Here is a 17186-nt window from a genome sequence, read left to right on the forward strand (position 1 = left end):
TAAATTGATAAAAATATAAATAGTTTTATCGTTATAGATTGAGTACGTAGATTAGAAATATAATATTGAATACTATGTTTTTCTGAAAGTATAAATTAAATGTACAGTTTTAAATGAATTTGATAGAATAAATGGAAATAAATTTGTATGGAAGTGTGTTTAGTAATCTGTTTAAAAAGTTATTTATAGTTTTTACGAATTGTAAGAAAAGTGTTTTAAGTTGATATTAAATTTGAAATTTTATTGTTTATATAAGTTTTGTTATTTGTGTATAAATTTGTGTGAACTATATGGTAAGAGAAATGTATAAATTTGGTATGAATGATGATCGTTTGTATGAAAGGTCTATTAAATGGTATGAAAGGTGGAAACTTATTTTTTTATGTAATCTATTTTGTAGTGTACTTTATGAATGATATTTGTATGAATAAATAATGATGAGTGTGTATAATTTTTTTGTTATTATAATGATTTTTATGGATGAAATTTGTATCAAACACATGTTTTTTTGCTTTTGCTTTATTTAAAGCTGACTTCGATTTCATAATGAAACAAGTAAATATATTAATTTTCAGATGGAAAATATTATTATAGTGGCATGATCTTGGTATGAAAAATTAATGAATTTTGGCATGAAAGCTAAGAAATCTGTGAATAAACTTGAACGCTGGAAAGAGTTTGCTTATGTGAAATTCGAGAGATCTAAAGTTACATGCAATACATGTCATTGATAGTGTCACAATAGGAAGAATCCACGATCAAATTACCCTGCACCAAAAAAATTATAAATTATTTTGTTTCAGTCTGTATTTTAAGCTAATGAATTATAATCATAACATTTATTATGAGCACCATAAATGCATTTTTATGAATTTATTGTTCTTCAAATATATTGTGAATAATATATTAAGTAATGCTAGTATGCAATTGTATCCATTTGGTATGCAATTCAAGTCACACAAATACTAATTATTGTAATTTTCAATCGGTATTCTTTGGGATTCACTTGGTGTCTGACTTTAAAAAAATATAAAATAAGATGTAATTGAGGTGGATACAATATAATATGATCGGTGTTTTACATTGTGAACTTCATTCATCCCAAATTTATACAAGGTGGATAGCAAATTCATATATTTATACTTTTTAATTTTTATCTCAAACTCTAATGTTAAAATATCAAATGTATACAAATTGAACACCAATTTAGTGTCATTCTTAGTTTTCAATTTGGTGATCAAGTAGATAAAATGTAAGCCAAAATACCGATATCACTTAATCAATTGTTCATTATTTTGTAAATATGGTGGACATTTGATTAAGTAATGTTAATATATAATTGGTATTCATTTGGTATGTAATTAAAGTTACATAGATACTAGTTAGTGTCACTTTCAATCTGTATTCTTTTGGTATCAACCTGATGTCCGACATGAAAAAATATAAAATAATATGTAACTTTTGGTATATAAATTCCTTCGTAAATCATTCAACATTTCTTTAATAACATGTTCGGGAATTGATTGAATAGAAAAATCTTCCATTGCTTCAATCCCGTCGTCACTATAATCCTGCATTACTTCATCAACGTCATCTTGAAATTTGGTCGGTATGGTTCACGACCCAAATTTCTTCTCGCGGCATTAATCTAATCTCGAAATAATATCGATATCTCCAAGCTGTCGGCTGCTAGTGAATGCCTATGTTTTCCAAGTTGAAACCTTATTGCACTAAAGACGCCTTCCGAAGCTACTGACGAAGCTTGCATTGCTAATATATCTCGAGTTATCGGTTGTAGTTTTGGAAAGCCTTTGCCGCGATTTCTCCACCATACTAGAATATCTTCAGTAGGTTCAGTATTTTGATTAACATAGGCATCAAAATCATTTCTATTATCGTGAGAAAGTTCAAGATAATCCCGTAAATAATCATCAATATTATTTTCATCAAATCTACTCTTAGAGTTTTGCGGTTCATTTTCACCTGATAAATTTATATTATTATTATATAAATCATACAATTTTCTAGCTTCAGTTTTTATGCTATCTTTAACTTGTTAACAACTAGAAATTTCTTCTAATACATCATTAATTCTAAGTTAAAATATATTTTTCAACCATTTTTGATACACCACATCTTTATACTTAGGGTTTAATAAACATTCGGTTAAATGAATTTGAGAAATAGGAAAATAATATTTTTTAAATTTTAGAATTATTTTTTCAATGGTTTTGTTGAAATCTTGATTTATTTTTAAACTTATATAATTTAGAAGAAATCATACAAATATCAGGCAAAACAGTATAAATTGATGGACTATAAAGTACATATATTCTTTTTGTAGTTAAGTAAAAAACTTTTAGGAAATCTATAAGTTCATTTAAATCACGCCAATCACTATCATCTAGTCTATATGTCATATCAGAAATATGAGCATTCCAAACCATTTGTAAGGGTATTCTATATTCATAAGCGACTACAAGAATTTCATATAAAGTATTCCATCTAGTAGCCACTGTTTTTGGAATTTTTCTAGGTGGAAGATTATTTTTAAAACAACGATTTTGAAAATCTTTACGCCTAGACTTAACTTGACATTTAAATATAAAATGACATGCATTTTCAACTTTCGTACATCTGTTATCATAAATATGTACACCATTTCTAACCATCAAATTATATATATGTGCAGTACACCTAATATGATAATTATCACCATAGAAAGGACAAAGTGTAGGTTTTAAATATTCAACAGCAACATTATTACTTGAAGCATTATCTAGGTTATACTACTTATTTTATCACATATTCCATAACTTTGTAAGATATCTAAAATAGTTTGAGAAATATAACTACCAGTTTTTTGCATTTGGCAACATTTATAACCTAAAATGCACGCCAAGGAATTGAGAGGTGAGTTGGCTAATATTGGGCAAAAGGTTGATGCAAATGCGGTCTTGATTAAGTATCTTGAGCTACAAATGGCCCAATTGTCCACTACTGTGAACCCACGACAATCGAACACTCTTCTTAGCATACCATTCAAAATACTAAAAATGATGAACATTGCATGGTCGTTACTACTTGAGGAGGTAAGCAAACTAGTGATCCACATATGCCGTCTGTGGTAGAAGATGAGATGAGAAAAGATGAAGAGGTGGTGGAAACTAGTGGTGAATTGGTGGAAAAAGCAGCGAAAGAAGCAGATGTACCCGAGAAAGTTGTCCTTATTCCTAGTCCACCACCACCATTCCCTCAAAGATTAGTGAAGAAGATCAAGGATGGTAAACACCGGCGTTTCATTACTATGTTAAAACAACTTCCCATCAATGTCCCCGTGATAGAAGCTTTGGAGCAAATGCCCGATTATGAAAAGTTCATGAAGGATATGGTTACAAAGAAGATATTGGTAAGTTTTGAGTATGATGACCGATGCAGCATTGTAGTGCTATTGCTACAAGGTCTTTTGTGTAGAAGAAAGAAGATCCGGGCTCTTTCACTATTCCATGTACCATCGAATTAATACACTTTTCCAAAACACTATGTGATCTAGGTGCAACAATAAATCTCATGCCTCTTTCCATTTATAAGAAATTGGGTTTGGGTGACCTAAAGCCCACTGTAATGCGATTACTGATGGCCGATAAAACAGTGAAGAGGACCATTAGGATACTCCATGATATCCTCGTGAAAGCGGAGTCGTTTATATTTCGTTCCAATTTTGTGATTCTTGATTGTGAGGTGGACTTTGAGGTCACTATTATTCTTGGGAGGCCATTTCTTTCTACGGGTCGCACTTTGGTTGATATGGAAAAGGGCAGTTGAAGTTTAGGTTGAACAATGAAGAAGAAAAATTCAACATTTGTAGATCCATGAAACAGAGTGGGGAGCTTCAAACGGTATCCGTTATATCCTATAGGGTTGAGAGTATGTCTTAGGTACAAATTGAAGAGCCCCTTAGTGTTGAGGCACTAGCGGCAGTGATCATGAATTTTGAAAGTGATGGTATTGCAGAGTATGGGTCTTTGGTCGTGTCACTTGAACGAGGCGAGTATTGGTCTAAACCTAAGAAATTGGCGTTAGATATGAAGCATTGCGAGTTTCCACCCATGAGACCATCTATTGATGAGGCCCCAAAATTAGAGCTTAAGGATCTACCACCTCATTTGAGGTATGTATTCTTGGGTAGAGATACTTTGCCGGTAATCATTGCATATGATTTGAATGTGCAACAAGTAGAGTCTTTGGTGGAAGTTTTGAAGATGTTTAAACGAGCCATTGGTTTGAATATTGCGAATATTATTGGGATCAGTCTAGGTATTTGTTCACATAAAATCCAATTCATGCCCGATCACAGGCCAATTATTGAGCACCAGAGATGTTTAAATCCACCTATGCAAGAGGTAATGAAGAAAGAGATCATTATGTGGTTGGATGCCTAAGTCATATATCCTATTGCTGATAGTAGTTGGGTATGCTCTATTCAGTGTGTGCCCCAAAATGGGGGAATGACAGTAGTGCCCAATGAGAGGAACGAGCTTGTCCAATGAGGCCGTTGACTGGATGGAGACTGGGCATGGATTACCGGAAACTGAATGCATGGGTTTAGAAGAACCATTTCCCGATGCCATTCATGGACCAGAGTTAGATAGACTCATAGGAAATGATGGTATTGTTTTCTTGATGGCTATTCGGGTTACTATTAAATCTCTATTGCTCCGGAGGATCAAGAGAAAACCACCTTTACTTGCCCTTGTGGGACATCCTCATTCAAGAGGATGCCGTTTGGGTTGTGTAATGCACCGGCTACTTTACAAAGATGTATGATGTCTATATTCTCTGATATAGTGGAGGACATTATTGAGTTGTTTATGGGTGGATTTTCAGTGGTTGGCGACTCCTTTGATCGATGTTTGAGTCACTTGGACGAGGTTCTCAAAAGATGTGAAGATTGCAATCTTGTGCTAAATTGGAAAAAATGTTACTTTATGGTGAAAGAAGGTATAGTATTGGCCCATCGCATCTCGGAGAAGGGGATAGAGATTGATGAAGCAAAATTTGAAGTTATAGAGAGACTTCATCCACCCATCTCTGTAAAAGGTGTGAGAAGTTTTCTGGGACATGCGGGGGCTTCTATTGGAGGTTTAGTAAAGATTTCTCAAAAATTGCACATTCTCTGTGCAAATTACTTTAGAAGGAATGTAAATTCTATTTTGATGAATCTTGTCTGAAGGCGTTTAGTGAGTTGAAGGACAAGTTGGTGTCTGCGCCCATAATTATTTTCCCTGATTGGAATAAGACATTTGAGGTGATGTGTGATGCTACTAGGGTTGATCTTGGTGTGGTATTGGGACAAAGAAGGGATAAAATCCTACCCTATATATTATGCAAGTAAGGCGCTAAATGAAGCACAAAAGAACTATACTGTGACTGAATAATAACTCTTTGCGGGGGATTTGCTTTCGAAAAATTTTGCTCCTATTTGCTTGGCACGAGAATCATAGTGCATATTGACCACTCCGCTTTGAGGTATTTTATGGTAAAGAAGGATGCGAAACCAAGGTTGATTAAATAGGTTCTACTTTTTCAAGAATTTGATTTTGATGTGAAAGATAGAAAAGGGATTAAAAATCAATTTGCCGATCACTCATCCAGATTCGAGCATGAAGCATGCGAGAGTTGGGTGAAAAAGATGAAACTGATGATACCTTCCCTGATGAGCATGTATTGGATGCTTCTCATGATTTGATTCCATGGTTCACCGATTTTGCAAATAATCTGGCTAGTGATATAGTCCCATCGGACTTGTCCATCCATCAGAGGAAGAAGTTCATGCATGATATGAAAAAGTTATTTTGGGATGAGCCTTACTTACACCAGAGTTGTGTTGATGGGCTTATTTATCGTTGCATGTTGGAAGTGGAGATTCTAAGTGTTTTGGAGGCATGCCACTCCTGCCCTGTGGGTGTGCATCACAGTGGTATCCGGACTGCCCACAAGATTTTCCAGTGTGGGTACTATTTTCCAACCATCAACCAAGATACTCATGAGTTCGCCAAGTCATGTGATAGGTGACAAAAGAGGCAAGAGCTCCCTTTGAATCCCATTCTAGTGATTGAGTTGTTTGATGTATGGGGCATTGATTATATGGTCCCGTTTATGAGTTCTCATGGGACAAAATATATACTTGTGGCAGTGGACTACATGTCAAAATGGGTGGAAGCCACATCTCTTTCTAACAATAAATGGAAGAGTGTTACCGCGTTCTTGAAAGAGAACATCTTCTCCAGATTTGGCACACCTAGTGCCATTATTAGTGATAGGGGATCTCATTTTTGCAACATATTGTTCAAAGATCTATTGAAGAAATATAGGGTTATCCATAATTTGGTCACTCCGTACTATCCACAGACTAGTAGGTAAAATCAAGCAAATCCTATCGAAAATGGTAAATGCTAATAGAACGGATTGGTCAAGGAGGCTTGATGATGCCTTTCTGTCCTACCAGACTGTATTCAAAAACCCCATAGGTATGTATCCATACCAACTAGTATATGGAAAAGCTTGTCACTTGCCAGTTGAGTTAGAGCACAGGCCATATGGGCGATGAAGAAACTGAAGATGGATTTGATAGTGGAACAGAGACTTAATGGGTTGAATGAGCTTGATGAGTTGCCTTAAGCGTATGAAAGTTTAGCTATCTACAAAAAGAAGATGAATAAGGACCATGACCAAAAGATTAAAAAGCAAGAATTTGTGGTTGGGGACTTGGTGCTTCTATTCAACTCTAGTCTACGCTTGTTTCCGGGCAAACTCAAGTCCAAGTGGACGGGGCCATTCCTTATCACTAAATTCTTCCCACATGGAGAGGTTGAGTTGGAGAACAATTAGGGTGCAAAGCTTACTTTCAATGGGCAAAGGATCAAGATCTACCTAGGGCATGCGGAGAGTGTCCATGAAGTGGTTGAGGCATATCGCCTTGATGAAGTCTGAGTGATCAAGGATCTTACGTTGTGCCGCGACGTTATTTCAAGAGCTTCTTGGGAGGCAACCAAAGGTGTATCCTCTATCCAACAATAGTTTTTTCTATTCTTTGTAGGAATAGTTGCATTCTCTTGGTTCATTTTTGTTTTACTCATTGTCATGCGTTATTTTTTAGTGTGTTCGCTAGAGATTAGTTTAGGGTATGTGTCTCAAAAGTGTGCACAAAAAAACACAAAAAGAATAACTTAATGGGTGTTCAATGTAAAGGGACTAAAACAAAGATTTCTGCAGAAAATTGTATGGTACACAGATCTACGGACCCCATCAACGGGTGGTTGTTCTATGACAGACCGTCGATGGTGTTTGTAGATCCCAGGTATTTCATGTAATTTTTTCTAATTGTTTGTGTAATCAATGGTCCAATCGACAATCCCTCGATTGAATTACGGACCGTCGACGAGGTGTCATTGGTCCAAAGAACCAGTGACCCGACCCGTGATATTAAAAGACAATTGTTCAAATAACCTCCAAAAACTTTTCAAATTCTTTCCCAGCCATTCCCTCCCAATATTTCCTTCCTTTCCCATAATATCTCCATAACTCCCCCCTCCCTTTTAATCAGAATCTCCAAAACAGCCAAAATCCCCAAACTCCTAAAACCCTCTCCTTCCCAGACTCTACTTCTTTCCCTTGATTTATCCGGTCGCTGTTCAAAGGCGGGCACATAGGTTGTTGAAAAAATCACTCACCTAATCACTCCACTACGATTTTTAGGTATTTCAATGCGCTTTTCTTAATGAATTCTCGTTCATTTGCTATTGGATACAAAAATTGGATTGTGTGTCTTGACTTAGGGACAAAATTGTATGTGTTTGCTTGTGAAATAGTTGGTAATACGCCCCTTAAAATGATAGAGAGTGAATAGGTAGTGGTGTAATCTGCTTAAACTATGATTGTTGACTTTCCGACTTAGGGTTTGGTAACATCATATAATCCTAGATTGAACCTTGCAAAATCGAAACCCTAAGGATTAAGAAATGGTCTTGTAGTTGTTGTGATGTGTTGGGTAAACATATGAGGGTCTAAAAGATGTCAAAATTTGTCACTAAAAACAAGGTCTGAAAGTTGTCTCTGACCAATAGCATGAGACCTCATCTACGGACCGTCGATTGATCGACAAGCCGCCAATTGATCAACCTTAAAATTGATAAACTCTGAGACGACAAAAGTGGACTATGGTCTGTCGATTGATTGACGGGTCATTCTTCACATCCTTCGTTTCTAACTGAAACCCTGATTTGTGAGAAGTGTCAGACGATTAAAATGGATTTTCGTTTGTCGATTCATTGACGGTCTGTTATACACGGCCGTTGTGTCCAACTAAGAGGTCTGTATAATGAAGACTAATAATTTTTCTAAATATCCAACTAAGGACACTATTGACGAACCGTTGATTCATGGACAGGCCGTTGATAGTGCTAATCAGCCAGTACTGTAGTTCTGCACATGACTGTGATTTGAGTGTAAATTTTATGGTTCGATTATTTTGTGTGTATAGTAAGATTGCTATGAGACTAACAAGCTATTTTCCAGGTATAAGTGGCTCGTAAACCAGACATCGTCTATTCCAGGGGCAGGTCTATGTCCGTGGCACCATCCCGTCAGATGATTGGCACGTCTGACAATGGGCGAGATCTTGAATGCGTGCCCCTAGGCACCTAGACCCCTACATCAGTTGCAAGAGCCACTCGGGGCACCCCCAAGAAGGTGGCTTTTGGCATAGTCACTGCCTCTCATTCTGATGAGGAGCGCACACTGATCGATGCACCTTCTGGGTCTAACTCAGGTTCTGAAGAAGCGTTTGTCTCCAAAAAGACATCATGTTCAGAGTCGGCCCACTTTATGAGGTCGAATGAGGCCACTGCCTTTGGTTCCGGATCACTTGGAGCCACTCACCTAGATGTGTTTGCGCGCCATGCCTTGTCTCATGAGGCCCATAGTTCAGAGTCTGCTCTGGCAACCCAGGATGATGTCCTTGCACTAGTTGCTGATGAGCCAAACCAGTGGTGTGTCGATGGTTAGTATCAAGTCTACAGGGACGCAAAGATGCTAAATATAAAATAGTGATGACTTAGTTTTGACTTTCAAGCGGAGAGTTCTTACAAGGAGTCTTCACAAAGTCCCTGATGTGTATAGCTTGTTTACCCTCCACAGGATTGAGTGGATGGCTAGGAGTCTAGGGTCACATAGCGAGGAGATTGTTAGAGAGTTCTTCGCCTTATATGTGGAGACTCTCAGAGGTTGTTTAGACAAGAGGGTGAAACCTTCTATCAGGTAGATATTTCTCCTACTTCTATCTGCCGCTTCTTGTACGGTGTGCCTACTGGTGTTTCAAGGGATTCCCTTACTCCGAAGTTTTATTATAGGTGGAATTTGTTCAAGAGTGGCCAGTTTTAAAGGAGACTAGAAAGAGTCCACCAAGAGGTGGATTGCACAATAATTGTCCATTGACGATGAGGGAGCAAACTGGTGTTGGACCCCAGAGGCCTTATCAAAAAGGCCAACCTCACTTTCACAGCCAAGTTCTTCTGGCTGTTATTCCTCCACCGCCTATCTCCCACGTCTGCAGATAACATTCTTACATGAGATAGAGAGATATTGGTTGCAGCATGAGTGGTCGGGTTGGAGATCAACTTCGCAAATTTATTGATCTCGGTAATACATGAGAGGGCTTATAAGACCTCTACTACCTACCCCATTCATCTGCTTGATCTTCCAGTTATGCAGGGATGCTCGATTGATTATTTGTCACTGTGATGCTCTTCGTACTCCAACCGGGAATATAGATATAGGTCTCATCAGGGATGAGACTAATGTGGAGGCACCAAGGAGAGGGCCTAGAGTTGAGTTGCAATCGCTGAGTTAGAATTTAGCGGATACGGTAGAGTTAGCCCAAGGGATAATCCTGTAAATTTAGAGGCTACTGAAACCACCCCGGCCGAGTCCGCCCATGGCACTAGTAGAGCACCCAGTTCCTCCCGGTCTACTCCACCGTCTGCAGCACTAGTCCCGATAGCCAAGGTCCAGAAGTTAGAGGCCTAGATGTCCACCTCGCTTCATCATATCCATCATTGGATGCAAAAATCCATTGCAGAGGCTCAGGACCGGATTGATAAGAGGGTAGCCCCAACAGACTGAGCGGAATATTTAGGTGGTTCACCTGCACCTTGATGCATTTGAGCTGCGGTTTCTTACACGCCCATCCCTACATTGACTTGAATACCATTTAGGAGGCTGTGGCGAGCTTGCGGGCGGATGTTGACGGTATCCTGGAGATGAAGAGACATGAGCCCGAGACTGCACCCGTTGAGCTAGCACAGGACACAGTGTTTGCTGCGCTAGTCTCTTCCCCCATGGCACCGCCACCTGAGCCACGTGAGCGTGCCAAGAGGCACTATTCCAGCCGCACCATTGAGGAAGAGGATCCACGTGCAAGGATGAAGGAGCAGACGGATCTTGAAGATTCGAGGAGAGCCTCGTTGATTGATGAAGAGACCCGCCAAATGAGGGATCGAGAAGAGCACCACTGAGGGTATTGTTGTGGGCACCACTAAGGGTGTCCCTACTACAGAGGTTATGGTGACACTCCGCCTCTTTATTCTCTTAGGAGGCGAGAAACTCCCGTTCCCTCCAAGAAATCAGACCCGCCTGCTTGTTAATCTTCGGCGCTATGCGCCTCAAGTTTGCTTCACCTACCACCTTGTCTTTATACTTTTATGCATTAGGGATAATTGCATGCTTTTTTGGGGGGGGGGGAATAAAAAGTGAGTGTTACGATGAAGTCTTAGTAGGCCACTCACGATCCTCTCTTAGGGTCTTTTTTGCATGTGTTCTCTTACCCCAAGAGACTGATTACTTTTTTGTTGAACCGATATGTCGTAACTTGTACAAAGTATGAAAGTGAAATATGAATCATGAATGTTAAACATGAATGATATCCAATAGGTTGAATAAGTTGAATGTGTTGGCTCTAATCATGGCATAAAGATGTATCCACTGCAGAACCCTCAATCATTACTTAAACAAGGTGTCCGACAATCTGTTAGCGTAACAAGGTGTCAAGAGAGTGTGAGGAAATTTGATTGTTCCACTGTTGGTACCTAGGTAGAACTTACCCGATTAGTCCTGCAAAAGGAATCTGTGTTAGACAAGTAGGAAGGGATCATAGGACCTTGTTCAAAATTAGCAAACATCTAGCCTAAAGTAAAATGAACCTAATGAAATTGTTATCCCTTTTTGATCCAAATATGTTGAGCCTATAATAGACCTTTCTTTTCTTCAGCAACTTACCTTCCCTGGGTATAATGCATTGTCCCTGGTCCCTCATTGTACATGTGCACCTCAAATTAGGCCAAAAGCATAAGTTGAGGGTGGCTAATGCAGAAACTGACCTCGTCTTAGCCCTGACCCAACCTTGTGTAATGTGTAACTCGACTCACGGAAAATCCATAAGTTGAGGGTGGCTATTATGAGTGATGACCCCAAAAATGGGTATGAAAAGAGTTATGTGGAAAAGGAAATAAAAAATGATCAAAATAAGTGTCTCAGTTAAAATTTTGAAGTAAAAAGTTAAAAAAAATTATAATAAAAAGAGAGAAAGGAAAGAAAATGAGTTGAACAAATAGAAGTAAGAGTCACTTCCACAAAGATTAAAGGATAAAGCAAGGCAAAGATGACAAGAAAAGAAAAGTAGGGTATAATAGATACTGAAATAAGTAGGACGATTAGCCGTAATGTCAAGAAGGGAAAAAATTCACTAAAATGTATCCATATGTACCATACCTGATCCTGATGCTACGTTACAAGCCAAGAAAGTCCTATTGTCATCCTAAGAGTCTAATAAAGTGAACTTAAGTAGTGAAAATAAAGGAAAGTCTATGGCGACAAGTACTAACTAGGTGTGATTTTGTTTTTAGCGTGAGTCTATGTCATGGTCTAATCCACATGAGTTAGCCTATCAAGTCTAAGAATAGAAGCATGCATTAAAACAATGTAAAAGTTGGTATCGATAGCCAAGTGATTGTGAAAGCTTAAAAGAGGAAACTTTTGTACAAAGTGTGGTGTTGAGTCATAGTGCGTCGCTTGAGGACAAACAACGAATTTAAGTTGAGGGTGTTGATGTACCATGGTTTTACGGTACTTTCAATGCTTTTTCCTTAATATTGATGTGTGTGTAGAGCCTTTTTGTAGTAATTTTAACATGCTTTTATCTTTGTTTTGCAGGAAAGGTGTCAAAAACCAAAACGCAGAAGGCAATTGAGATTCAGTGCAGAGGTGACCAACGAAGGCTATTAACAGATCGTTGTCCCATCGACGGACCGTAGATGCTGACCGTCGACTGGAAGTTCTAGCATCTGGAGAAACTTGGGGAAATATGACCAAGTGTGGGGCTACGGAAGGATCAACAGTCCGTCAATCAGTTCTGTTAAATTGTCGATCAGATCAGAGAAAGTCCAGTACCCGAAGGTGAAGAAATTCTAAGTATGGAACGACGGAAGGCATCGGGTATCGTAGACGCATCGAACGGACCGTGTTGTTGGTCCGTCGATTGAATCAGAGAAGACGCCAATTGAAGGATGAAAAAGATGCTAATTTGGACTTACAGAGGCAATCAACGGTCCGTTGTTTCATCGACAGACCGTATGTGTGGGTCGTTGATTGAAGTCACGCTTTTGGACAATTTTTCTTATTTGAATTCCTTTTAATTTAGGACAATATTTGTTATAAATAGGGTGTAAAACCTCATTTTTGGGGTTTGATTCTACTGCTACTATTCTTAGTTTGTATTTGGAAATATGTTTTTGCAACTTTAGTGTTAATTCAAATTTGTGGATTTGGTTTTCAAGTGAATTCTTGTTGTTTCAAGTTGAATTTCTGGATTTATTCAAATTTTTCAAAGTAAGTTCATGATTTATTGTTTATCCACCATGAATTGTGGTCTTCTATGCTTGGGTAACTAAATCCACAACTAGGGTTGTGGGAACCATGGATAATTAACAAAGTAAACCTAGCTGAATAACAATTCTCAAATAGGTTATTTCATGCATTGATAATTCTTTCTCTTAGAATTCTTTTAACAAGTATACGCGTTAGAACTTGTCTTATTTCTAATTGTCGGACCAAGGAGGTAGTTAATAGGAAAAGAATTATCAACATAAATTTATTGGGATACTATCTAATAGGCTAGTCTCGATTGGTGCGAAGTAATAACTAAGTCATACATCGAATATGATGCTTAATATGAAGTAAGGTAAGGGTTAGTTACTTAGACACACGTAGCCGGACCAAAGTACAGGCTGAAATTCTCTAAAATACCGGATAAAGGATTTAGAGATACCTAACTTATGACTTTGCATGCAAAACACTAGGGAAGAATTGTTATATCTAGCGATACGACATTATGAACCTACGGGGAACACTTACACACTAGTTTCTCTCACAACTTGATAAACACTAAAGATTTACTCCTATTAATTTTTTTACTTAGAGATAACACAAGACTTTTGTTTTACAAAATTCTCCCCCTTTAATTACCTGTTTTCAAAAAGGACTTGAGTAAATAGAAGTAATCGTATACTGAAGTTAAGTTTAGACCGTTTTTCTCGTGAGATTGATCCCAACCTAATAGTTGGGTTCTTTACTTGATACGACCGCTTATACTTATTTAGGGAGGTGTAATTTTAGCATATCAATATACTTAGAAAATATGTTGTAATCCATTTACTTAGTATACATTGTCAATTGCTTGGTTAAGATTGAGACCCACTTTTACAATTCCGTGTATTTCTCCAGTTCTTGCATTTCCAAAGGATACATTTCCACCTTCACAGTTTTTTGTGAGAGAAAATTATTTCTATCTCCAGTCATATACCTGGAATATGCTCTATCTAAGTACCATTTTTTTTGGCTTTCCTTCCATTGAATTCTACAATTATTAGACAGGGTTAGCTTTGGGCACAAGACCTACTTGGGTCCTTGTTTGTTTGAGAAAGGATGAATGAGATGTTTTAGCCTATAGTGGAAGGGATTTGTGTGTGGGAATCATTTTAGTGGTTTTTCATTTTTGTATTTTATGTGTTTTTAATACAAAGGTAAAATTGTTCTTATGTGCCGTTTTTTTTATTGCATGCATGACTTTTATGTCCCCTAAGTCCGCAGTGTGAACACAAACAATCTTTTATGTGATTCTTTGTTTCAGGTAAACTTGTTCCATGTCTTGTGGAAGATTGACCCTTTTAGATGCTATCGAGCAGTATGGAGGATTTGGTCTATCTCATGGTGTGCTCTGCTTCAATTTTTGTCATGTGAAGTTTCTCCCCGAGATGTTCATTTTTTATGGTTATGGATTGAAATTCATTGTTAAACCCTCTTAGCTTGTTGTAAAGAAGATAATTTTATTGTTCTAACATCTCATTTTCATCTCTTAATGATGCATATTCATCCATTAACACGTCTCTTTCGGAACATGTTGATTGGTATGCATTTATAAGAGTATGTAACAAAGACACTACTTTTCTTTATGAGTAAGAGTCAAGTTTTTCTTTAATGGTATGCAGACTGACCTGATCCTACTTGTCCTCATCTTCTTATTTAGAGTTTGACCCAACCATCAATGCCTGAATTTTCTCCTGTATCTGACAATTATTTTTCCTTTCTTTTAGTTCAAAATGGCTAGTACTGCAAGAAAGTCATATTTGTGAGTTTGGTCAATTGCAAGTAGCGATTGATTTTCAGTTTCTCATCTTCAGATTCATCTTCTGACATGCCTACCATTGTATCAAATTCTTTTTTCATTGAGAGATCAAACTCTTAGTTATTCATCCTCCTGATGGTTGGAATATCTGTCACCCTTAGCATCTTTTGTTTTGTCAGAGTTATTCTTTTATGTTCTAAGGACCAAAGTGGACAAAATTTAATAAATAATCTGGACTTCCACATTTATGGCATAGTTGCTCTCTCAAATTTCCAATTGGCTTTTGAGGATATCTTCTTTGAAATGTTTGTCTTATTTTTAACATTATGGAGAACCTCTTTCTCATAAGTGCAATATCCTCATCCTCAAAATCTTCAGGTATTGTGGCTTTTGGAACCAGGTTCTTCTCCTTTCTTTTACCATCAGTTTCTTTTTCTTGATTCTTCTTTAGTTCATATGTCATGAGATTCCAATAAGCTCATCCATGGCCAATTTATCTAGATCGCTTTCTTTAGTGATGACTTCCACTTTAATTTCCCAGGACTCTAGTAGATAACTTTAGAGTTTTTTGACACCCTTTCTGTTTTGAATTATTTCTCCTAATCTCATTAATGATTGTAGTAAACCTGGTATGCATATATTGAATTTTTTATCCTTCTATCATTCTGAACATATTTTATTGTCTAGTCAAATTATCGATTTTAGATTTCTTAACCTATGTTATTCCTTCGTGTGTAGTATGTAGAGTTTTCCAAATCGACTTTGTATCCACATGATGAAATTCTATCATACACATTTGGTCATATACCACGCATAAGCTTTTTTAGCTTTGGCGTTACTTTGAATGGCGAGTTTGTCTACAACATCCCATTCTTTCCTTTGTGTTGGTACCAGGGTCATTCTATCGTCTCCTTTCTTCATGGGTATGGTAGGTCCATCAAGCACTATGCTCCAAAGATCGGGATTTTCTCCTATTAAGTGCTCCATTATACAATATTTCTACTATCCAATATTTTTCATTGAGCATTAACACCAATGCATTGTGGAAACCTTCCTAACTCAAGGAAGGGAAAAACTAAAGAGAAGTTTTATATTAATTCAAGATTTCAACTCAGGTAATCAATAAATCTAACTCTAAACTTTTTCCCTTTTCAATTATCTCTAATTGAACAACCCTCAACTCTCAAAGAAGTCAAACTCACTTCTTGTTACAACAAAATACTCAAAGATTCTGTCTAAATTTTAAACCCAAGAAGTCAATTCCACTTCTCGCTTAGAATTCTCACAACTCTCACAAACACTGATTTAACTATGAATCAATGCGACTCAACTATTTCGAAAGAAATCCTAACTCTAGAACTCTTTTGTTCTCTACTTCACGAACTCTTTGGCCTTAATTATGATTGTCTCTCTTTCTCCCTCTCTCACTTTCTCACTTTTCTCTCTTTTATCGATTGCCAAAGACGAATTCTTCTTTTTTCTCCGTTGTCCTTTTATAGAGTCTAAATTTACATCAAGTTTAATTTGTGTAAAAAAACAAGTTATAATTGTACTTGGAATGGGTAAGAGATTTCCTTAAATTTGAGTACTTCTTTGTATAGAACTTCTTCCCGTCTTTTGGTATGTAAGTTCTATGTTTATTGACAAGAACCAGTTTCATAATGTCTTTCATCAAAACAACTTGAGTTATCACAACTGTATAAATCCTATGTCTTACGAGTTCTTCTAGCACCCACTCAATAAAATGACAAGTTTGTCTCAGCTGTATCCACATGTTGAAGGGTCTTAATCTTTTCCATCTAGTCAATGACCTGCAGGGAACCCTAGGTGTCCATGTACAGCACCGAGGTGGTTCCTGATACAACCACACTCATAGTCACCTATAACTAAGATCATATAGAAACCAATTATCATCAAAATAGAAAGTTTATCATTAACATATCTACATATCACATTTTCTAGTCTCTCCAATGTTTGGTATGTAGCAAGAATTAATGGGAAATGGAGGGAAGATGAAAAGAGAGAAACTTGAAAAGTCTTCTTATGCTTTAATGAAAAGGCATTTTCCCATTATCGGTAGTGGAAAGAAACCCCCATCGCGCCGCCGTCGTCGCTCGACTCGGCTTTAGCTTTGGAAAATGATTGATCAAGAGATTATTTTTTGGAAAAAGTTTATTTTAATTATTTAATTAGTTATTAATTTAATTAATTAATTTAATTAAATGATCAAAACATTTTCAATTAATAAGTTATAACAGAAAAGGTTGCAACTTTCAGGAACAACCTAGACCGTTTGAAAGGTTGCAAACTTTCATTAATGGTCGTGTGCATTGTGAAAGGGTTGCAACATTTTGGAATCTGTTCCTCTTGCCTATAAATACCATTTACTCTTTAAAATACATTTTTTTTTATTTCTTCTTCTTCTGCACAAAAATTTGTTCGTGTACTT

Source organism: Solanum lycopersicum, chromosome 1, assembly GCF_036512215.1.
Source record: "Solanum lycopersicum chromosome 1, SLM_r2.1".
In the NCBI taxonomy this organism is placed as follows: Eukaryota; Viridiplantae; Streptophyta; class Magnoliopsida; order Solanales; family Solanaceae; genus Solanum; species Solanum lycopersicum.